This window comes from Lethenteron reissneri, unplaced genomic scaffold (assembly GCF_015708825.2).
Source record: "Lethenteron reissneri isolate LAM-NWPU_2019-01 unplaced genomic scaffold, ASM1570882v1 scaffold_1078, whole genome shotgun sequence".
NCBI lineage: Eukaryota > Metazoa > Chordata > Hyperoartia > Petromyzontiformes > Petromyzontidae > Lethenteron > Lethenteron reissneri.
In genome coordinates, this window is record NW_026890759.1 from 5,996 (window position 1) to 13,250 (window position 7,255).

The following is a 7,255-nucleotide window of genomic DNA, read 5'->3' on the forward strand; positions in this document are numbered from 1 at the left end:
AAACCCACGACCTCCTGATACCAGGTGAGGTGGTTAACATCTCACCACCATGGCCACAGCAGCAATCATCGCCCCCACTGGCAGACTGATGCCCCAAGTCACTGTTACAAACGAGACTCATTCATCCTGGTCTCTTGAGATCCCACCTCGTTACACTCAAAGCTCTCTAGACTTCGTTTAATGGACAGCAGTGGACGTGCAATAGCGGCCGTACGTGGGGTAGACATCTTGGTAAAAGGGCTCCTGCATGATGCCGGCTGGAATGTACATCGTGTTGAGGCTCTCGTAGTAGTAGAAGGCATCCACGGTCTGCGGTGGGGCCCTGTGTGAGACAAACACAGCCATCAGCAAAGCGACCTCACGAGACACACCGCTAACTAATAGGGGTTTTCCACTTTTTTCTGGCAACAAAACTGACACCTTTTACAAGGAATCATGTTTACATTAACCACAATACTTGCAGTCAAAATGCAAACAAAAAACAATACTCTGAAAATTTATGAATTGTCCTTGAAACTCATTGGTCCACACCAGAGACAGCTTTCCTTAGAGCCTAGTCTCATATGGTGTTCGACCAGATGATGCCAAAAGTTTCAAGGACAATGCATAAATTATCAAAGTATTGTGTTTTGTTTGCATTTTGACTTCAAGTATTGTGGTTAATGTAAACATGATTCCTTGTAAAAGGTGTCAGTTTTGTTGCCAGAAAAAAGGGGAAAAAACCCTATTAGTATATTTTGGTACTGGCAAAGGAGGCCTCATGATGAGACAGCCGCTGCTTGGCGGCTTTCCTCGCGGCCATTTCCCAAATTGTTGTTCCCGAGCGAGAGAGAGGAGGACCGTACGCCCATTGTGGCTCGATTATGTTGCAGGCCAGGACTCCTACGTTTCCATTTCAACCCCCCCCCGGCAATACACGCGAACGCGATTCGCAGCTACGTCTCTGCCATTTACCCCCTGGCGGGGTAGTGGCAGGTCGTTAAACCCTTCTCACATTCCACAGCTGTGGAACTGCGCAACGAAACATTCGTACTGAATTAGTTGGCATGGAATTGAAAACCAGGATATCTGCTTTCATGCAAGCATTGTTGGTTCCGTTTTAGTTTGGATCCCAAAATATTGGACGAGCCCATTTTTTTATAATTCACATGATTCTGATCTTACGTCACCACAACTAAACACACACATATTCTGAAAGATTGAGGACAAGAGGGATGCTAATGGCAGGTTTAAATGAAAACAACATTTGCAACATCTTATGAGATTAAGAAAATTGTGTGCGGTAAGGCAGTCTGCCGCCAAACGTAAGCCGACATTAGTTTATATAAATGCTTCTGAATTATTCATGACTTTTTTTTCCACCAAAATTAAGAGCAGAATGTAACTTTTAACAAAACGTGGCCGTGTGTCGATGTTGAATTCAGTCATGGATAATCCCGAGCCACCGGTGAGAAGCAGCTTTGTCGGTCAGAATGTGATCAACGTGTTGGCAAACGTGCGAACAAGACATCTGTGTCAACGTGACGATCTTGTCGGGCGGGGGAGAGTTGATGACAAGAATGATGGCATTAAACTACCACCACGTGGCCAAACCCAAGCACCAATACTGATCATTAAAATGCCATCTTTCACATTTTTAGACATAAAACTCATGATATTGATAATTAAAGCCCTGTTGAGAATGTTAATAGTACTTTTATTACCCATCTGTAATGCTTATCCAAATGTAATGCTTTGAAACATGTTACTAAAACACATTTAATATTCTGTTGTTTAGATTTGTGAGTGTCTCACAGTTGCTCAGCACAGGCACCAAGGCCAGCAATGTACAGCACCATAATAAACCTTGACTTAAAGCTTGCGTGACTCGCAGGAATTCATACTCTTTGGGTCTTTCGGTAAAGTCACGTAGATAGGTTCAAAGAAAATAACAAAAAACTACGACATTTCCATCGCAACACAAGTGGTCATCTTCAGGAAAAGGGGGGTTAGCTTCCAAAGGCAAACTGTTTATAATGGTTTGAAATGGGCATAGCCCAAATGTCAGTAGCCAATGACAATGCGAGTGGTGGGCAGCCAACCCGATGGTGGTCGGTTCACCATGTTAATGGCAAATAGTCAGGAATGTGAGCGACTCGATCAAATGAGGCTGCTGTCTCATCTGGGTGAGTGTGTAGTTGTGACCTGCGGTGTGGTGGGTGGATAGGTGGGTGGGTGGGTGTGTAGTTGTGACCTGCGGTGTGGTGGGTGGATAGGTGGGTGGGTGGGTGTGTAGTTGTGACCTGCGGTGTGGTGGGTGGATAGGTGGGTGGGTGGGTGTGTAGTTGTGACCTGCAGTGTGGTGGGTGGATAGGTGGGTGGGTGGGTGTGTAGTTGTGACCTGCGGTGTGGTGGGTGGATAGGTGGGTGGGTGGGTGTTAGTTGTGACCTGCGGTGTGGTGGGTGGATAGGTGGGTGAGTGGGTGGGTGGGTGTGTGTGTAGTTGTGACCTGCAGTGTGGTGGGTGGGTGGTTGGGAGAGTGTGTTGTTGTGACCTGCAGTGTGGTGAGTGGGTGGGTGAGTGGGTGGGTGGGTGGGTGAGTGTGTTGTTGTGACCTGCAGTGTGGTGAGTGGGTGGGTGAGGTGTGTTGTTGTGACCTGCAGTGTGGTGAGTGGGTGGGGGGTGGGCGAGTGGTGGGTGGGTGGGTGAGTGTGTAGTTGTGACCTGCAGTGTGGTGAGGTGGGTGGGGTGGTGAGTGAGGGGTTGGTGGGGGAGTGTGTAGTTGTGACCCTGCAGTGTGGTGAGTGGGTGGGTGGTGGGTGAGGAGTGGGTGGGTGGGTGAGTGTGTAGTTGTGACCTGCAGTGTGGTGATGTGGGGGTGGGTGGTGAGTGAGTGGGTGGGTGAGTGTGTAGTTGTGACCTGCGGTGTGGTGGGTGGATAGGTGAGGGGGTGGGTGGGTGTGTTGTTGTGACTTGCGGTGTGGTGAGGGGTGGGTGGGTGAGTGTGTTGTTGTGACACTGCGGTGTTGTGGTGAGTGGGTGGTTGGGTGTGTTGAGTGTGTTGTTGTGACCTGCAGTGTGGTGAGTGGGGTGGGTGGGTGAGTGGGTGAGGGTGGTGGGGTGAGGGTGTTGTTGTGACCTGCGGTGTGGTGAGTGGGTGTTGGGAGAGTGGGTGGGTGGGTGGGTGTGTAGTGATGAGGACGCGACCTCACCACCGGTGAGGCAAGTGACTCGAGTGAACCAGTGAGTTCACTCCTCAATAACACAAGTAGCTACCATCTTAAGTGCACCAAAACATATTTTAGTCATGCATATGCAGAACATTAAGAATAATTGTCAAAATCGTACATACCTCCATTTCATCTTGCCGGTCCACATGGTTCGTATGGTCCTTATGGATGTGTAATTGTAGAAATTGACCATGGTTTCAAAGAATCTGCCTTCAACAACCTTGAACTGTTTTCAGAAAGGAAACACGCGCACTGTGCATCAGCGCCGGCAGCGGTGAGTGGCATTTAGGTGGCCCAGTGGCAGCGCTTCACCGCTCGTTGCAGAGGTTCACGGTTGGAGCCCGGCGGTTGTCCTGGTTATTGCTGTGGTGTGGCGTGACCCTGAAAATACTACGCACCATCTTCTTCACCCACAGTGGATGGTTAAGATCCCGTGAAGTATTTCCACTCACAGTAGACAGTTAAGATCCCGTGACGTTATTCACTCACAGTAGACAGTTAAGATCCCGTGATGTCATTCCCAAGAGCAAGCCCTCGGTGTGTGTGGTCACGGCTCAAACTTGCAATGTTTGAAAAAATGACGGCCGCAAATTGCTCTATTAGGACACTCAGCAACCATCGTCCTCCTGCTGCGACAACTTGGCTGGGCCCTCCTGAAAACGAGTCATGAGGACCCATTGAGGCTTTCATTGGGTAAAACGAGCATGAATGATGATGGTGGCCATCATAATTAAAATGAAGAGGGGACAGTTTTCCTGTGCCGGAGAACGACTCAGGGAGCGCACAAGCTGTGGAGTCGCGGGAAGATGAGGTTTCCTGCACCCCAGTGCAATGAGCAGGGGGTTGCACACACAATGTTTTAGTGGTAGGTAGACCGCATGACAAAAACCCACAACAACTCGAAGGTTTAACGTGCACAAACAAATCGTTAATCGTGAAAAGCTAAAACGCATTGGCAGTGAAACCTATGAGATGAAACTGTAGGGGAGCTAACGTTAATCATCAAAATGTAATAATGTTTAATTATTACATTCTGATGACATTTAGAAGCCAAGTACATCTAATAATAAACTAAAGAATTACAATTTGACAGTTACAATAGAATAATGCAAAAGCATCGCGAGAGTACAGTTTAAGTCACCATCACTGTCAGGTAGAGGGAGAAGGCCGAAGCTAAATCGATTTTGTGACAGGCCTCCAAAATGATTCCCTTTGTAAAGTAACTGCCAAGCGGCCTGACTCTCACCTGTTTGACTATAGCGCGTGACCAGGGCACGTGACCAGGGTGCATGACCACGGCTCGTGACCACGGATCGTGACTACGGCTCGTAACTACGGATCGTGACCACGGCTCGTGACCACAGCTCGTGACCACGGTTGTGTGACCATGGATCGTGACCATGGATCGTGACCACGGATCGTGACCATGGATCGTGACCACGGCTCGTGACCACGGATCGTGACCACGGCTCGTGACCACGGATCGTGACCACGGTTGTGTGACCACGGATCGTGACCACGGCTCGTGACCACGGATCGTGACCACGGCTCGTGACCACGGTTGTGTGACCATGGATCGTGACCACGGATCGTGACCACGGTTGTGTGACCACGGATCGTGACCACGGTTGTGTGACCACGGCGCGTGACCACGGCTCGTGACCACGGATGTGTGACCACGGCGCGTGACCACGGCTCGTGACCACGGCTCGTGACCACGGTTGTGTGACCACGGCGCGTGACCACGGCTCGTGACCACAGCTCGTGACCACGGCTCGTGACCACGGTTGTGTGACCACGGATCGTGACCACGGCTCGTGACCACAGCTCGTGACCACAGCTCGTGACCAAGGTTGTGTGACCACGGATGTGTGACCACGGCGCGTGACCACGGCTCGTGACCACAGCTCGTGACCACGGTTGTGTGACCACGGCGCGTGACCACGGCTCGTGACCACGGTTGTGTGACCACGGATCGTGACTATGGCTGCGTGACCACGGCGCGTGACCACGGCTCGTGACCACGGTTGTGTGACCACGGATCGTGACTATGGCTCGTGACCACGGCTCGTGACCACGGCTCGTGACCACGGTTGTGTGACCACGGGCGTGTGACCATGGTTGTGTGACCAGGGCTCGTGACTACGGTTGTGTGACCACGGATCGTGACCACGGCGCGTGACCACGGATCGTGACCACGGTTGTGTGACCACGGCGCGTGACCACGGATCGTGACTACGGCTGTGTGACCACAGCGCGTGGCCACGGCTCGTGACTACGGTTGTGTGACCATGGATCGTGACTACGGCTGTGTGACCACGGATCGTGACCACGGCTCGTGACCACGGTTGTGTGACCACGGATCGTGACCACGGCTCGTGACCACGGTTGTGTGACCACGGATCGTGACTACGGCTGTGTGACCACAGCGCGTGGCCACGGCTCGTGACTACGGTTGTGTGACCATGGATCGTGACTACGGCTGTGTGACCACGGATCGTGACCACGGCTCGTGACCACGGTTGTGTGACCACGGATCGTGACCACGGCTCGTGACCACGGTTGTGTGACCATGGATCGTGACTACGGCTGTGTGACCACGGATCGTGACCACGGCTCGTGACCACGGTTGTGTGACCACGGATCGTGACCACGGCTCGTGACCACGGTTGTGTGACCACGGCTCGTGACCACGGTTGTGTGACCACGGGCGCGTGACCACGGTTGTGTGACCACGGATCGTGACCACGGCTCGTGACCACGGTTGTGTGACCACGGCGCGTGACCACGGTTGTGGACCACGGCGCGTGACACGGCTGTGTGACCACGGCGCGTGACTACGGTTGTGTGACCACGGTTGTGTGACCACGGCGCGTGACTACGGTTGTGTGACCACGGCGCGTGACTACGGTTGTGTGACCACGGTGTGTGACCACGGCGCGTGACTACGGTTGTGTGACCACGGCGTGTGACTACGGTTGGTGACCACGGTTGTGTGACCACGGCTCGTGACTATGGTTGTGTGACCACGGCTCGTGACTACGGTTTTGGACCACGGCGCGTGACCACAGCTGGGTAGTCCTCGCGCACCAGCTTCATCAGTGTACAAACGGCACAACAAACCGGAGCCCGGAGTTATTGATTTTTACGCATTTGCTTATTTATTTAGCAAAGCCTTCTGGCTTACCCTAACTTCTGGCTAACTCGAGGTCTGGCTTTGAGAGGTTTTACTGGACTATAGAATAAATGACTTTCAAGCAAAAATAGTACGATGTGAAGATCACAACTGCCAGGAGCTTCCCCCATACGCACATCTTGGTAGATATCATCACATTCGAGACATCTTCATGTAGTCATCCTCACCAACCGCAGACTGGATGTTTTTGCCTGAAACAAAGCGGACGCATGCAAATGCATTGATATCATTCCACTCTTTGGTGGTGGTGGTGGCAAGCCACGTCTACAGAACAAACGTTATTCTGGGCTGTTCACCTTGAACGTTTAGCCACTTAAACAAATTTGAAGGCGAACATTTTAGAGCAATTTGAAATGTGGTTTTCTTCAGGGCCAATTAGCACAATTGGCTACGTACAATGTGAAAATAAGTCAGATACATACGTACAATGTAATTGCTGTTGAACAGACCAGAGTAGTTAACAAACTTCATAATGTAGGAGTCACTGCGAATCAAGGAATTTGATTGGATAACATTGGTGACCATGGCAATGTGTTGGATATGTTCCACAGCACGTAAAAAGACAATTGTTCAGAAGTTTCTTGCTAAAAGTGCCCAACCGTACACTGGAATACCAACACAGCTCCATTGACATTGTGCCGGACCTTGGAGAGTGTGGGGCAATCGACTCGGTGTACATGGTCATCCAAGCTCTTACAGAGCAATGCCTAAATGAAAACGCAGAAACGGCAACACCGTCCCCAAGAATGATCACACCAAGTTTACTCAAAGTAGTGGGTCGTATAAACAAGGGGAGTCGGACCGGGCGGTGCGTCCCAGACACTTTCAAGGTGAAATTAGAAGACGTTT

General features: G+C 51.2%; 1 long non-coding RNA gene across 1 annotated transcript; it reads right to left on the minus strand.

The window, feature by feature from the left end:
- Window positions 1–207: 207 nt before the first annotated feature.
- LOC133361454 (uncharacterized) lies at window positions 208–6,539 on the minus strand. The gene is made up of 3 exons (XR_009757370.1): window positions 6,523–6,539; window positions 3,333–3,436; window positions 208–322 (listed from the first exon to the last, which is right to left on the minus strand). It is a non-coding gene; the product is annotated as an uncharacterized LOC133361454 (long non-coding RNA).
- Window positions 6,540–7,255: the final 716 nt, after the last annotated feature.